Source organism: Pan paniscus, chromosome 7 (assembly GCF_029289425.2).
Source record: "Pan paniscus chromosome 7, NHGRI_mPanPan1-v2.0_pri, whole genome shotgun sequence".
NCBI classification, from domain to species: domain Eukaryota; kingdom Metazoa; phylum Chordata; class Mammalia; order Primates; family Hominidae; genus Pan; species Pan paniscus.
Window position 1 is genome coordinate 120,845,718 of NC_073256.2, and position 15,203 is coordinate 120,860,920.

At 37.1% G+C, this 15,203-nt stretch overlaps 1 long non-coding RNA gene across 1 annotated transcript in view; it reads right to left on the reverse strand.

Annotated features, from left to right (window-relative positions):
* LOC129398639 (uncharacterized) overlaps positions 1-14,887 on the reverse strand; it is a 51,008-nt gene extending 36,121 nt beyond the window's left edge. Inside the window, exon 1 of the long non-coding RNA XR_010112830.1 lies at positions 8,301-14,887. This is a non-coding gene — a long non-coding RNA (uncharacterized LOC129398639). The remainder of the gene's footprint in view (positions 1-8,300) is intronic.
* Positions 14,888-15,203: the final 316 nt, after the last annotated feature.

A 15,203-nucleotide genomic window follows, 5' to 3' on the forward strand; every position in this document is an offset into this window, starting at 1 on the left:
TGGGAAGATTTGTGCTGTTACAATTTGAATTATGCTGGGCACTAAACTCTGGTCCAAATGTGAACAATATTTAGGTGGTTATTTTGAAAACTTCATTAGATATTAGAATAAAAGAAAAAACAGCAAAGAAAATCAAGCATAAAAGATACAAGTTTTGATGATGAGATAATTATAACTATACAGCAACCCTAAAGAATTAATTCAATTTTGAAAGCATGGTTTCCTTCCCTTTCATGTTCCTGCCTCCATATCACAGGGCATCTCATTTACCATCACAAAAGAACTGTTTTCTTGACATAATGACTCATTCTTGGGCCAAGGCTTAGGAGCCTGGTTTGAACTTCTCAGACTAATTAAGATCTTCCCACCCAGTTCAGGTTTTAGCCTGAGGTACACAACTTATCCATAGTGTTTTACTGGAATTACAGTTGACACAGTTATTTATCCAAAACTTTCTTACTGAGGTTAACAGATCTGAGCACTTCTCACTGAGGTTAACTTCTTGAGTATTCTGTGAGACAGTGACTTAAAGGACTATCATCATCATAATCATCATCACAAAATGGTATGAATCATTATCACCATAATACATACACAGTGACAACAGAGTAGTCCTTTCATAGAAACACACAGGGAATGAAGAAGGAAAAAATATCCTGGGGTAGACAGTTATGACCTCCTACCCTCTGAGTTAGAAAAGTATTTAATCATTTTTCATTTTTTCTAAAAAAAAAGAAAGTTAAATTAAAATGTTCATTTGGGCCAGGCATGGTGGCTGACGCCTGTGATCCTAGCACTTTGGGAGGCTGAGGTGGGTGGATTGCTTGAGTCCAGGAGTTCGAGACCAGCCTGGGCAACATGGCGAAACCCCCTTAAAAAAAAAAAAAAGTTCATTTGCATGTGAGCTAGAATGTGAAGTAATGTTTCACCGATTCACTTAACCAGATAGATTTAAATTTTTTCAACATTTGTTAATAATAAAAGCTAAAAGCAATAGAAAAAATTCCTCAACATTTTAAATGAAAATAATATTCCTATACGTAGATATTTTTCTTTCACATGTCAATATTTTAGGGTCAAAACATTGCCTGTCAATTGTAGGCTTATTATCAGGACTTACTGATTTTAAATTAAATTCAACAAATATTCAGTGGTGTAAAAGACACTATGCTAAGAGAATAGGCAAATATAAAGAAAAATAAGACACTTTACATATTTTCTTTTTCTTTTTAATTTTTTTTTTTGAGACAGGGTCTCTCTTTGTTGCCCAGGCTGGAGTGCAGTGGTGTGATCTTGGCTCACGGCAACCTCTGCCTCCTGGGCTCAAACTATGCTCCAACTGCAGCATCCCAAGCAGTTAGGATTACAGGCATGCACCTCCATGGTCGGCTAATTTTTGTATTTTTTTGTAGAGACAGGGTTTTGCCATGTTGCCCAGGCTGGTCTTGAACTCCTGGACTCAAGGGGTCTGCCAGCCTCAGCCTCTCAAAGTGCTGGGATTACAGGCGTTAGCCACTGTGCCCGGCTGACATTTCACATGTTTTTAAGGAGTTCATAATAATCCAGTGGAAAAGACAGAATAACTATTAGAACTAATACCTTGGAATGTTCTTTTTCAAGGTTTGAGAAAGATAAACTGTAGTAGTTATTTGAACACTTACTGTTTATTGAATCTGCTTTTAGAAAGGAGTTTTAACATGTTATTAATTATCACCTCTATTCTTTGCTACGGTAAATTTAACTTTACAAAGATCCTTCCTTCCCTTCATTATTAGGAGTATGTTTAATAGAGAGAAAAATCAATAGATGAGTGCTAACAATCTTAATTTATAAATAAAATGTTGCATCATAGATAGCTGATTTTGCTTCCTTATTTTGCAGTGCAACAATTCAAGGATAATTTTTGTTAATATTTCACGTCAATCATATTTGAATTAAAAATTTAAATTAAAAAATTAAAATGCCAGCCATCTGTAAATCTACAAACAACAGTTGTACTGTGAAGCCTTTATTATTAGAGACATATCAGATTCCCCAATTTCAAGTCATAACATAAATTTCAAGTCATAACATATGTAAAATACATAACATGTGGTTTCCATTAATAAAATATTTTGTATAGAAATAGCAAAATATTTTTACACAAAGTATTGGGTCTGTCATCACTTCCATTTGCAAGGGATGAAGACTGCCAATATTAAGTCAGGTTTACAAGAGCATCTTGGGTTGTAATAGGGAAGCAATAAAGAGGTCAAGGGAACAGTTATAAAATAAATGAATAGAATATGTTTTCCCAGGTGCCACTTGGGGAAAAACACTTCGATAGATCCAAAGGAAATAAGAAACTTAAATAGATATTTTCAAGGCTAAAAAAGCTACTGATGGAGGAATAAATATAATCATCAAACACAGCTATTAGAAAATCATATTGGAGGCTGGGCCAAGGTGGGCAGATCACCTGAGGTTGGGAGTTTGAGACCAGCCTGACCAACACAGAGAAACCCCGTCTCTATTAAAAATACAAAATTAGCCAGGTGTGGTAGCGCATGCTTGTAATCCCAGCTTGGGAGGTTGAGACAGGAGAATCGCTTGAACCCAGGGGCAGAGGTTGCAGTGAGCCGAGATCAAAACAGCCTGGGCAACAAGAGTGAAACTCCGTCTCAAAAAAAAAAAAAAAAAAAAAAAGAAAGAAAAAGAAAAAAAAATGGAAATAATATTGGCCTCAAACTCATTCTGAAAGCAGAAATGGGATTCTGTGGGCTCTTGTTTTAGAGAGTGAAGTTGCTTGAGTGAACCCAGGGACTCATTGCTTAATTTGTTACTCTCACCTTAGGGCAATTCTAAGAGCTGTAATATTCCCTTCCACCTATCTATACACTTTTTTCAACCACCTAGTTCCACTTTCTAAATATATATCGCTGAATGCATGCTAAAACTATTTTATCCTTCATTGAGTGCTCTCTGTTGCAGCTCAGCACTGAGTAGGAATCTAATGTCTTTAACTTCAAGGGACTTGTAATATACTTAGGGAGGCAAGACTTATATCAAATGCATAAAATATACAGTAGGCCGGGCATGGCGGCTCATACCTGCAATCCCAGAGCTTTGGGAGGCTAAGGCCACAGGAGTACTTGAGGCCAGGAGTTTGAGGCCACCTTGGGCAACATAGTGAGACCTCATCTCTACTAAAAATAAAAAATTAGCCAGACAGGGTGGTGCATGCCTGTAGTCTCAGCTACTTGGGAGGCTGAGGTGGGAGGACTGCTTGAGCCTGGGAGTCCAACACTTCAGTGAGCTATGATTGCACCACTGCACTCAAGCCTAGACAACAGATTGAGACCCTGTCTCTAAAAAAAAATAATAAAAATTAAAACACAAACAAACAAAACAAGCAAACAAAACAAGTCAAGGCAGTTTTTATAGAAACTGACATTGTAGCCAGGTGCAGTGGCTCACACCTTTGGGGGTCAAGGCAGGCAGATCACTTGAGGTCAGGTGTCCGAGACCAGCTTGGCCAACATGGTGAAACCCTATCTCTACTAAAAATACAAAAATTAGCCGGGCATGGTGGTGTGCGCCTGTAATCCCAGCTACTTGGGAGGCTGAAGCAGGAGATTGCTTGAACCTGGGAGGCAGAAATTGCAGTCAGCTGAGATCATTCCACTGCACTCCAGCTTGGGTGACAGAGTGAGACTCCATCTCAATAAATAAATAAATGAATAAATAAACCGACATTGGTAAAGAGGTTGTCTTTAGTTGGGCCTTAAAGACAATGGAGTGGACACTGTCTGTTGGCTCCGTAGCTAACATTCATTACTTGCCTTCCCATTACTAACAGCGTCCAGACTTTAACTTGGATAACATAAATGCTTTACCATAAGCTCAAGTACTTTAGGGAAAGCTGATCCCACTTCAAGCTTCAGTTGGGGAGTTGGGGAGGGGGCTGTGGCTTGTTTAAAAACAAACATTGGTACATTCAATTTCCCCTGCTTACATCATTTTTCGGTTGAGGGTGGGGATGGGGAATGGGAAGGGGAGAACATGACCCAACCAGGGTGAATTTCAGGACCCTTGTTTGAAATGCCAGCTAAGAAATGTCTGGGAAAACACCAGGAAGAGAAAACATCTCTGTTCCTCCAACACCATGTTGTATGGATGTGAAGCCTGGAACCAGTAGAGTCATTTTGCTAGATGTAAGCTGAGAGCCAAGGAAATATATGGGGGAGGTTACTGCCAAGATACCTGCAAAGAAACAGAAGTAGAGCCACTGGATCAAGCCAACGTGAAGCCTGTCTTACTGCTGGACCAATATATTTTCTTACTGTTTAACTCAGTTTAAGTTTTGTTGGTTTGTTTTGTTTTATGTAGTTGAAAGCCTTCTGATTTAGATGGGTACATTTCAAATAAGTAAAGAAGTTAGACTGTTCCAGAAACAAGTAGTACTCAAGAAATGCAAGTAAGTTAGAAAGCCCTGGAAGATAAAAAGTAGAACAATATTTTGAAGATGGAGGGTGTATACAATGTAATGGTAAACTGTAAAAAGTGTACAAAAAAAATGGTTCAGAGGCAGATGCAGAAAAATGTAAAACTTGAGCTATGGATTTTGGACCTTTTGTAGGCAAGGTCAGTTAATGGGTTTTGACTGGGGAATGTAAAAACAATAAACATTTACTGACTACTTATTATGTGCTGGGCATGATACTTATATTATCTCATTTAATTATTGCAGTATTTAACAAAGTCCTATGATTTTTCCTGTTTTGCAAATGAGGAACATGCTTAGTACAGTGGCTACTAAGTAGTAGAGCTGACATAAAACCCTTGCATTTGACCTCAGAGCAGGCACTCTTAACTAATGCTTTAGTCTGCCTCATAATAAAAGTGGTGTTTTTAAAAGATTAATTTGATAGCAGCATACAGAATAATTTGGAGGAGAAGGACAGAAGAGACTGAAGCAAGGGAAAATAGTTCTGGCATAAAATTTTAGTACAACTGAAATATTACAAAGAAATAACTGATGTATTAATACCTGATAATTGATAGTATGTAGAAATTGATTAAAAATAAGAAAACCATAAGGAATAATCATGGATGTTTTTGACATTCCTTCCTTGGGAGATTTGTGGAAAATGATGACATCAATGACAGAAAAATGGAAGTCAGAGAAAGAATTGGTTTTTTGTTCTTGGAGGAGATAGTGTATAAACTGTTTTAGATATATTCAGTTTGAGGTGATAGTGAAACCCTCAAGTATACATGCTATATAGACAACTGGGAATGAATAACTGAAAATGGAGATACAGTTTTAGATATTAGCTTCATTAAAGTAATAGTTGAAACCATAATTTTATCATTAATCTTAAAGTGAAGGTAAAACAAAGTGAGGGCATCATCATTATTTTAAAAAAATTTCCTGCATCCATCTAGGGTCCTTTTGGTTGTTTGCAAAAACTTTTGTCAGCTACTTGGGAGGCTGAGGCTCAAAAATCTCAAAACAAAAAAAAAACCTTTTGTAATATTTATAGTGAACTTGGGTAAAAATTCTCCAATATTCTCTCATGAGTGAAGAAATGATAAGAAATAACATGTTTATGGTTGTACCTTATCATGGTCATCAAGTCAATACATGCTTATATATTATAATAGGAACTCTATTTATAAAGTAAATAATTCCTATGTATGTATTGTTTTAACAGTGGGGTGGTCAGAGTCCTTCTATTTCACTTTTGGTGCTATTTATTTTTTCAAAGATTCTTATCTATAGTTTTAGGGTAAAATCTGGATATATCTCAATCATCTCTTCATAACATTTTAAAAATTCTATTTTCCCTCATTTTTTGATTACATTGAAAATATAAAATTTACTACTTTCATGCTATTTTTTTCCTTATGCTATCTCTATGTTATTTTCATTGTGATTCTGAAGTCAACATCATTTGCTCACTTTTACGCTTCACATTATATACATATATATTGAGATAGAGTTTCACTCTGTCGCCCAGGCTGGAGTACAGTGGCACGATCTCAGCTCACTGCAAACTCCGCCTCCCAGATTCAAACGATTCTCATTCCTCAGCCTCCTGAGTAGCTGGGATTACAGGCACGTGCCACCACACCTGGCTAATTTTTGTATTTTTAGTAGAGACGGGGTTTCGCCATGTTGGCCAGGCTGTTCTGGACCTCCTGGCCTGAAGTGATCTGCCTGCCTTGGCCTCCCAAAGTGCTGGGATTACAGGCGTGAGCCACTGCGGCTGGCCCACAGCATATTTTTTGTGTGTGTGAAAAAAAGTACTTAAAATGTAAAGATTTCAAAAATTAGTTCACATTAATGAAAACTAAAAAATAATCAATACTTTCTGTCCACCGACATAGTTGAGTATTATGATTATTTCCCAGCATCTATTTCACCCTTCCCTATTATGTGGCAACCATGTGGTTTTGTTGGGTCAAGCCTATCAAGTAATCCCACTCCCTTGCTACAGAGATAGGTTCAGGTTAGTCAGACTTAAGTCATCAGAGCATGGCCTGCCCTGGCCACAGGGATGAATAAAAGGTGCTCAAATCAGTGCACAGTTCAGAACTTCTATTGAATGGATATAGGAGTAGACTAGCTCAGATGTGGAAAGGCCTGACTGTTTTTGTCAGCCACATTATGTCCGTGAAAGGAATCATTGTTAAAATCAATACCGTGGACAGCAAAGTACAGAACCAGAATGAAATTTGAGTCCCTGACAAAATAACTAGGCTGCTGGATTAATCAATTCTGATTATCTATTTCTGAATTTTCTAGTTACATGAGCCAATAAATTTCCTTATTGTTTGTCATTTTATGTCGAATTTCCTTTATATGTTACTGGAAGTGTCCTAAGAGGTAGAGCTTTCTTTTTCTATTGATAAGCTAACCGTTATTATACAGGAAAGCCCTGTAGATTCCAACTTTACACCTCTATACTTAGTTCTTCCTTCTTGACTAAGCTACTCATGGCAGTTGCACAAGGCTTTGAAATTGAGCTTTATTTATCCCTTACTTACATGCGAGCAGTATGTCTGTTATCACTCTCATAGACTTACTTACAAATGAGGTCATTCCCTCAGGGGTGTTATGATCTTCTGGGATTTCCAAAGCATGATGTTGCTTCTTAAGAGAAAATCATGTTGTTGAGCCTGCCAAGATTTCCCCACCTTCAATATGGTTTACGAATATTTCCATTTCTTAATTCATTGACCATCACATTAAAAAAATTAAAGCATCTTACAAGAAGAAAAATATACATTTTAAAAGAAGTAAACAAAAAATAAAGACAATGGGATGTTTTCCATGTTGACTTCTTGCAGTACAGATGCTTAACTAATCCTCTATCAGTGCTGTTCAATAGAAATTTCTTCCAAGGTGAAAATATTTTATATCTGCACTATGCAAAATGGCAGCCAGTAGCCATATATAGCTATGAGCACTTAAAATGTGATTAGTGTAACTGAGGAACTGAATGTTTAATGTTACTTAATCTTAATTAACATAATAAATTAATATATGTTTAAATTTCAATAGCCACATGTGGTTAGTATGGCTATGGCTAGTGCTACCATATTAGACAACACAGCAGAAGATCAACGCTAGAATATTGCAGGGTTAAATAAGTGGCAGTTGAATGCTTTAGCCTAACAAGTGTACTTCTACAGTTTTTTTTTTTTAATCCTTGAGATGTTGTTCAATGTGCATTTAATGAGGTTTTGTTTTGTTTTCTTTCTTTCTTTTTTTTTTTTTAAGAGACAGTGTCTCACTATCTTGCTTAGGCTGGAGTTGAACTCCTGGGCTCAAGTGATCCTCCCATCTCAGCCTCCTGAGTAGCTGGGACTACAGGCGAGAGGCACACCTGGCTTATTTAATAAGATTTTATTAACTTAAATCAAATTGAGACTGGATTACTGTGTGGGCTCCTCTCTCTCCTTCATCTATCACAGGTGCCTGGTCACCAAGTCCTATTCATCCTACATCTTAAATACATCTTAAAGATACCCCTTCTTTCCATCTTCATCACCACTGTTTACTTTCGATTTGACCTTTATTATTGCTTCTAATATTTCTCTTTATACCACTCTTGGTTCCTTCCATTTCACTTCCTATCTCCTCATAGAATAACCTCCCTAAATACAATCTCACCATAACAGTTCCTTGCTGTAGAATACGCTTCCCCCACTCAAAATGTGCCCAAGACCAGTAGTATAGGCATCAATTGGAGCTCGAGAGAAATGCAGAATCTCAGCCTCCACTTCAAACTAACTGGCATAGTGGCACGCACCTGTAATCCCAGCTACTCAGGAGGCTGAGGCAGGAGAATCGCTTGAACCCAGGAGGTGGAGGTTGCAGTGAGCCAAGATCACGTCACTGCACTTCAGCCTGGTGACAGAATGAGATTCCATCTCAAAAAAAAAAAAAAAAAAAAAGAAAAAAAATTCTTACTGATCACTTTATAGAGAATTTTTATTTTACAAGGGGAAAACTGAAGCCTTCAAAGTTGAATGACTTTTCCAAAATTATTGGCATGGTAACATTTTCTTTATACTAGGCACCCCATAAAATATGCAGCTAATAAACATGACAAACTTATTTTTCTTTCTCTGGTAGTGGGATGAACTAAATTTCTCTCCACTAGTAAGATAAAGAGTCTAATAAAGTTGGGTTATTTCTTGATTTCTTCTGCTAACCCTTTCTTTACTCTTCCCTTCTGGGAAACGACATGGCTTTTTTCTGTCTCCCTTTCACTTTAGTGTTATATGATGCTAATCAGAAAGATAGTGAAGTAATTAGGGATGCAGTACCATCAGTACACAGCTGATAGTAAGCTTTGCATCTCCTTTCATCAGATCTAGGATGAGGTTTCTTGAATTTCATAGTGTCTGGCAGAGTAAAGGACATGGAGGAAAGCAGTTGGATCAGGCACCATCTAGATAAGATTAAATCAATCCTTGTAGGCACAGGGAGACATCTGAAGCATACAGCAGTCAGTCACACTGTGGAAGATAAACCCACCTTTTGTTTCAGAAAGCCACAGTTGTGGGAAATCTTGGATTGCAGGCTATTTCTAATTTCCCAAATTTTGCCCCAAATTTCTATAGTCACTTCTTATATGATTTTACATAAACAGTGATTACTTTTTTTTCCAGTTGGGAAGCTTGCTATGACTTTATCTTCTTGCACTGAATATCAGGCCTATGTTGATTACTTCTATATCAATTATAATGCTTTTCTTACAAACCCCTGGGTAGTTTGACTCATTTTTTTTTTTTCGCCATGAAACTTTATTAGAAGATGGGCTCAGTATTCCTGGTATTTCTATTATTAATAGTTATTTCTGAATTCCAGCTGGTGTCAAAAATCTTTTCCTGGGGAGAATATAACCTAATCAGAGTGATTTATTCTTTTCTAGTGGGGAATTAATTAACTTAATTTCAAACAACATTTATTAAATGTCTACATGTAGTATTGCAATTACAGGATGGTCATGACATACACCTTTGCTTTAGGAACATATTGTCTAGATTTTAAAGATTTTCTACACCCATTACATATTGTGCATCTGAGTCTAATTCATGTTACACTAAATTTAGCAAGACTATGTAATGTGAAGTGCAAACTGGGATACTGTGGGGAGTGAAAGGAGTTGTAATTAATAATCATACCTGATCAACAGATTAAATAAAGACTGTCTTGGGAAAACTGAGATAGTGTCAGACAAAGTGGAACATATGGTCACCTTAATTAAATATCAGTTTCTGTTATACTTGTATTTTCACATTGTACGTATGATAGTTATTAGGGACCATGTTGGGTTAAATATAACTACTTTATGATGCCTATTACATGACAGGCACTACAATAAAAGTGTGCTCAGATTTGAGTCAGGGAAACCAAATATATGCATACAATCATATTGAGCAAATGCGTATAGCGGAATGAATACTGGACAGGGAGCCAGGAGACCTAGATTTGAAAATTAGCCTTGAATTTCAAGCACTCCCTTTGGTCACATCATTTAACCCCTCTGAAGCTCAGTTGTCTTACCTGTAAAATGGAATGATACTAATTTTTCACAGAATGAGAAGGTAAAAAAATGCGACAGCACTTGACACAGTATGTGTCAAATAATGAATGCTTGATAAAAGGTTATCTGAGTTTGCTGATGTTCTAGTTTAATGAAAGGCAACCAGAAAGGAAGCTAGAAGACTCAATCTCTTTGTGAAAACTTATTATGCAGATTTTTTTTCTGATCTTCCATTGCCAATCCTGCTAGTCATATTATTTTGAAGCAAATCTCAGATATCACATCATTTCATCCATAATTATTTTAGTATTTATCACTAAGGATTTATTTTTAATATCATTACAATTATTCTCCTAAAATTAACAATAATTCCCTATTATCCTCAAATACTTACTGTCCAAATTTCCAATTCTCTTATAAAAGTTTTTTCCAGTCTTTTAAAAAAATTCAGAGTCCCTAGGCCAGGCACAGTGGGAGGCCGAGGCAGGAGGATCGCTTGAGACCAGGAGTTTAAGATTGGCTTGGGTAACACAGTGAAATTCTGTCTCTGCAAAAAATTTTTTTAAAAATTAGCCAGGTGTGGTGGTACCTGCCTGTGGTTGTAGCTACTCAGGAGCCTAAGGCCAAGAGGACCACTTGAGCCCACGAGGTGAAGGCTGCAGTGATGCAGTGAGCTATGATTGTGCCACTGCACTCCAGGTTGGATGACAGAGCAAGACCCTGTTTCTAAAAAAAGAAAAGAAACAAACGAAAAAAATTCAGGTACTAAATGAAATTTCATGAATTATTTGCACTTGGTTGATGTCTTTTAATCTTAACTATATATCCTCCTTGCAATATGCTGAAAAAACTGGGTTTTGTCATGTAGAAAGTTCTCAAGTGTTCCACAGACGGCAATCTCCTGGTACAGTTTAATACATTCCTCTGTCTCCATTATTTCCTGTAAATTGATAGGTGAAACTAGAAGACGTTCAATTTCAGATCTGATTTTGTTTTGTTTTTAGCAAGACAACTTCATAGGGGGGTGTTGTGTTCCTCTATCAGGAAGCATACGATGCCTGGTTGTCTATTTTCTTTGATGTTAGCAGCCGTTGTTGTTTAATCGATATTGAATATCTAGGTCCACTTGTTCATTAGGAGTTTTAAATTTATTTCTGATCTCATAAAATTCACTCGTTTTACTTCTGTAAGCAGTCAGAGTTATAATTAAGATAAAGATGTACACACAAAACACTTATCCACCATGATCAAGTAGGCTTCATCCCTGGGATGCAAGGTTGGTTCAACATAGCGCAAATCAATAAATGTGATTAATCACATAAACAGAACTAAAGACAAAAACCACATGATTATCTCAATAGATGCAGAAAAGGCTTTCAGTAAAATTCAACACCCTTTATGTTAAAAACTCTCAATAAACTAGGTTTGAAGGAACATACCTTAAAATAGTAAGAGTCATCTATGACAAACCCACAGCCAACATCATACTAAACAGGCAAAAACTGGAAGCATTCCCCTTGAAAGCTGGCACAAGACAAGGATGCCCTCTTTTACCACTCCTATTCAACATAGTATTAAAAGTCCTGGCCAGGGCAGTCATGCAAGAGAAAGAAATAAAGGGTGGAAAAGAGAAAGTCAAACTATCCCTTTTGGCAGACGACAGGATCCTATGCCTAGAAAACCCCATAGTCTTGGCCCAAAAGCTCCTTAAGCTGATAAACAACTTCAGCAAAGCAAAGTCTCAGGATACAAGAATCAATGTACAAAAATCACTAGCATTCCTATTCACCAACAGCAGTCAAGCCGAGAGCCAAATCAGGAACACAATCCCATTCATAATTGCCAAAAAAAGAATGAAATATCTACGAATACAGCTAACCATAGGTGAAAGATCTCTATAAGGTGAACTACAAAACACTGCTCAAGAAATCAGAGATGATACTAACAAATGGAAAAACATTCCACGCTCATGGATAGGAAGAATCAGTTTGTTAAAATGGCCATACTGCCCAAGGCAGTTTAGATTCAATGCTATTCCTATTAAAATACCAAAGACATTCTTCACAGAACTAAAAAAAACTATTTTAAACTTAATATGGAACCAAAAAAGAGCCCAACTAGCCAAGGCAATCCTAAGCAAAAAGAACAAAGCTGGAGGCAGCACACTATACCCAACTTTAAACTATACTATGCGGCTACAGTAACCAAAACTGCATAGTACTGGTACAAGGACAGACACACAGGCCTATGGAACAGAATAGAGAACCCAGAAATAAGGCCACACACGTACCTGACAAAATCTGACAAAAACATGCAATGGGGAAAGGACTCTCTATTCAATAAATGGTGCTGGGATAACTGGCTAGCCATATGCAGAAGATTGAAAGTGGATCCCTTCCTTATGCCATATACAAAAATTAATTCAAGATAGATTAAAGACTTAAATGTAAAACTCAAAACTATAAAAACCCTGGAACACAACCTAGGCAATACCATCTTGCACATAGGAATGGGCAAAGATTTCATGACGAAGATGCCAAAAGCAATTGCAACAAAAGCAAAAATTGACAAATGGGATCTAATTAAACTAAAGAGCTTCTGCATGCAAAATAAACTATCAACAGAGTGAACAGACAACCTACAGAATGGGAGAAAATTTTTGCAAACTATGCATCTTATAAAAGCCTAATATCCAGCATCTATAGTGAACTTCAACAAATTTATAAAGAAAAAACCAAGGCACCCCATTAAAAAGTGGGCAAAGGACATGAACAGACATTTCTCAAAAGAAGACATACACGTGGCTAATAATCACATGAAAAAAAGTTCAATATCACTGATCATTAGAAAAATGCAAATCAAAACCATGAGATGCCATCACACAACAGTCAGAATGCCGATCATTAAAAAGTCAAAAAATAACAGATGCTGCTGAAGTTGCAGAGAAAAAGAAGCGTTTATACACTGTTGGTGGGAGTGTAAATTAGTTCAACCATTGTGGAAGACACCATGGCGATTCCTCAAAGATATAAAAAAAGAAATACTATTTGACCCAGCAATCCCATTACTGGGTATATACTCAAAGGAATAGAAATTGTTATTATAAAGACATGGAATCAACCTAAATGCCCACCAATTGTAGACTGGATAAAAAAAAAATGTGGTACATATACACCATGGAATACTATGTAGCCATAAAAAAGAATGAGATCAAGTCCTTTATAGGAACATGGATGGAGCTGGGGGCCATTATCCTTAGCGAACTACCACAGGAACAGAAAACCAAATACCACATGTTCTCACTTGTAAGGGAGCTAAATGATAAGAACACATGGACACATACAGGGGAACAACACACACTGGAGTCTATCGAACAGTGGAGGGTGGGAGGAGGGAGAGGATCAGAAAAAACAACTAATGGGTACTAGACTGAATACCCGGGTGACAAAATTATCTGTAAAACAAACTCTCAAGACACAAGTTTACTTATGTAACAAACCTGCACTTGTACCCCTGAACTTTTTCTCTTTCTTTTTTTTTTTTTTAGAGACGGAGTCTTGCTCTGTTGCCCAGGCTGAAGTGCAGTGGTGCGATCTCGGCTCACTGCAACCTCCGCCTCCCGGATTCTAGCAATTCTCCTGCCTCAGCCTCCTGAGTAGCTGGGATTACAGGTGCATGCCGCCACACCTGGCTAATTTTTTGTATTTTAGTAGAGATGGGGTTTCACCGTGTTGCCCAGGCTGGTCTCGAACTCCTGAGCTCAAGCAATCCACCCGCCTCGGCCTCCCAAAATGCTAGGATTACAGGCATGAGCCACCACGCCCACCATACCCCTGAACTTAAAAGTTAAATAAAAAAGGATAAAGATGTAATTAACAAAATAACATCAGTTATGCTATGTCTCTACCTCTAATATAGTCCTATTTCACTTTACAGATGTGCTTATTGATTGCTAGGAGGGAAGCAAAAATAGAAACAACTTTATAATGCTATAAATGACAGATGAAGGCTGGGCAAGGTGGGTCATGCCTGTAATCCCAGCACTTTGGAATGCCGAGGTGGGTGGATTGCTTGAGGTCAGGAGTTTGAGACCAGCCTGGCCAAAATGGTGAAACCCTGTCTCTACTAAAAATACAAAAATTAGCCAGATGTAGTGGTGCGCACCTGTAATCCCAGCTACAAACGAAGCTGAGATGGGCAACAGAGCGAGACTCTGTCTCAAAAAAAAAAAAAAAAGACAATTATTATGTTCCCACTTTTAATATGAATAGCTCTATGAGTTTTATGACATAATAATAAATAACTTCCTATATTGCTAAATACACAAAAAGTAATTAATAATGCTTACCTACACTAACATCCATTAAGTTTTTCATTATTTTTTGGCCTTGAATTCCAATAATTAAATTTTACTAATCTCTAGCTTCTTCTCCAGGAACAAACAATGTATGTTTCTCTCTGAGGTTGTGCTCTTTGGTCATCACTAATATAATACTATTATTTTCATTAAAATGAAATTATAGTCCTATAACCAATAGCCATGTACTTTGAGTTGCTTCTACAATAATGGTGATTAACTTTGGATGAACCAGTCATAGTCTCTCACCCAATTCCTGGTCAAGAAATAACATGTTGTCATCTGACAACTGGCAAAGATTAACAGTCAGCTGTGGCCACTGCACTGACTGACTCACTCAGGGATTTAAACCATGACCTTGGCCTCATTATCATGCTGTTATAATCTACTGAGCAAAATAGCTACAAAAATAAATTCTGAAAGCAGGAAGCAAAAAATTCTGTTATTTGTGTCTCCAGGCCCAAACCATCATGCATCTGTGTCCATTGAGTATTCTACTAGTAGGCATTTTAGACATGGGTGAAGAACTGAAGGCAGGATATCCTCCTGAAAATCAAAGCTGATCATGTCAGTTCTCTCACTAAAAAACCTCCACTGTCTAATGATATAAGTTCAAATTCTTCAGCACAGCATATAGGATTGTAGCATAATCTTATAACAACCAATTTCTCCAGCTTTATCTTTTGCTACAACTCTTTGCCTCCCTTTCTTCATACTCTAACAACTGTAATTTTCTCATTATTTTGTGACTGCTCATATATTTTTTCAGTATACATTTATTGAGTCTCTATAATGTATGAGAC